Below are 2,511 nucleotides of genomic sequence, written 5' to 3'. Positions count from 1 at the left end.
ATGCCACCCCTGTAGATAATGCCACAGTGCCCTCTGTAGATAGTGCCACACACCCCCTGTAGATAACGCCACAGTTCTCCCTGTATATAATGCAACAGTGCCCTCTGTAGATAGTGCCATGGTGACCTCTAGATAGTGCCACACACCTCCTGTAGATAATGCCACAGTGCCCTCTGTAGATGGTGCCACAGTGCACTATAGATGGTGCCACACGGCCCCCCGTAAAAGGTGTCACACACACACCCTGTAGATGGTGCCACATACAGCCCCTTGTAGATAGTGACACACACACACACACACACACACACACACACACACACACACACACTGTTGTAGATAGTGCCACACACACACCCTTGTAGATAGTGCTGCACATATCCATGTATGGACAGGGTTATTAGGGGCTCCCTCTAGGAGCGGAATAACTGGTCAGAGCGTTGGCTACTCCCTGGGGTATTACTCCCTCGGGTATTACGCTCCTGGAGAAGCCCCTGACATCACTATCCATATATGGATAGTGATCACAGGGGCTCCTCCACGAGCGGAATCTCCGGGCAGAGGGTTGGCAATGCTCTGGCCGTGGATTCCGCTCCAGGAGTTGCCCATGACGTCACTGTGCATATACAGGCGCTGCTCCAGGAGCGGAATCCCCGGCCAAAGGGTCAGCAACGAGTGAATGGCAGGGAGCAAATAGTTTCCTGCTCTGCCATAGCATTCAATTGTGAGGGGTTTGCTTGAGTGCTTCTTTAAAGTATATCTGTAATCCTTTTGTAAATTATGTCATATGTGTTGTGGCTCAAAAGGTCAAGGAGCCTCACGTGGTCACAGCCATGACACTTGTTGTACACACGTGGTGCCTCCTGGCCTGGAAGCGTAGCAATTAACACATGACCTAGGTTTTTGAATAATGCCCCAAAAACACTTTTAGGGTATGTGCACACGACCGATTTTCAGACGTAACTCAGGCGTTTTACGCCTCGAACTACGCCTGAATAGACGGCTCCATTACGTCTGCAAACATCTGCCCATTGCTTGCAATGGGTTTTACGATGTTCTGTTCAGACGAGGTGTAATTTTACGCGTCGCTGTCAAAAGACAGCACATAAAAATACGCCCGCGTCAAAGAAGTGCAGGGCACTTCTTGGGACGTTTTTGGAGCTGTTTTTCATTGACTCCATTGAAAAACAGCTCCAATTACGTCCGCGAGAAACGCAGCGAAAATCGCGAGTGGCACAAAAATCGTCTGAAAATCAGGAGCTGTTTTCTCTTGAAAACAGCTCCATATTTTGAGACGTTTTTGCTCACTGCGTGTGAACATACCCTCAGGGTAGGAACACACTAGGCATAAACACTGCAGATGTGCCGCAAGGGATTTAATTGCGGAAAATCTGCAGCGTTTTACAGTAGCAGCCGTGTGGGTGAGATTTCAACAAATCTCATCCCCAAACAGTGGAAAAAAGCAGCCGGAAAAAAACGCACATAAATTGACCTGCGGTGCAGTTTTATCAGTCGCAGAATGTCAATTAATGATGCGTAATAGCTGCTCTTGTATTGTGGGTTTTCCCCATTGAATTAAATGGGGTGCTTAAACCTGCAACAAAGTGGGGTGTGTTGCGACATTTGCGGCAAAATCACAGTTGCAAAAATCGCAAGAAAAAATAAAGTTATACTTACCCCTAGTTCACCGCTTCTTCTCCAGTCCGGCTTCCTGATATGACATTTCATCCCATGTGACCGCTGCAGCGGTCACATGGCGTGTAACGTCATCCCAGGAGGCCGGACTGGGCACAGAAGAGAGGGGAAAGTATGAACGTGTTTTATTTTTCAGGCTCTGCTTCCCCAGCAAGGAAAAACGCATTCAGGGCGGATGAACTGTGCAGCTTGACGCAGCGTATCCGCACTGAACACGCTGTGTGTGTTCCTACCCTTATTCACACGAACATTGTATACGTCCGTGTGCTGTGCGTGAAAACAACGCACAACACACAGGCCTATCGTGTTTCTGTTGCGTGAAACTCACTGCATGTCCTATTTTGGTGTGTTTTTGCGGTTCACACACGGTTGTGTGCATGAGGCCTAAGTCTACAGCAAAATTTCAAATACACTTCACACAACTGCATTTTGGTATGTTTCGTTTCTGAAGCAATTTTGTGGTCCGTGGCGTTTACTGTGGGTGTCGCATTTTTTTCAGGGGTTTTTCCCATAGGCTTCTCTATAGGACTTCAAAAACCCAGAAAAAAAGCATTTACAAAATGACACCAAATGAAACACGCCATTCACTACGCTGAGCATCTTATAGATACTCTTTATTAAAGGGGTCTGCCTGGTTGCTCCCTGTTATCAGCCATGACTGGAGTGTTTTTTAATGCTGTCTCTCTGTTTGCTCCCGTGATCTCAAGTGATCTCTCATATCTCCAGAGCCGACAGCCTTCAAGACCACAGGTGACTGTCTCCCACATTACAGCTTCTCCTCCGCCACGCGGCCTGCCGTCTACGCATGCGCGTCAGAAC

The sequence above is a fragment of the Rhinoderma darwinii genome, chromosome 1 (assembly GCF_050947455.1).
Source record: "Rhinoderma darwinii isolate aRhiDar2 chromosome 1, aRhiDar2.hap1, whole genome shotgun sequence".
NCBI lineage: Eukaryota > Metazoa > Chordata > Amphibia > Anura > Rhinodermatidae > Rhinoderma > Rhinoderma darwinii.
The sequence above is the reverse complement of the archived record's forward strand: the minus strand, read 5'-3'. Positions refer to the sequence as shown.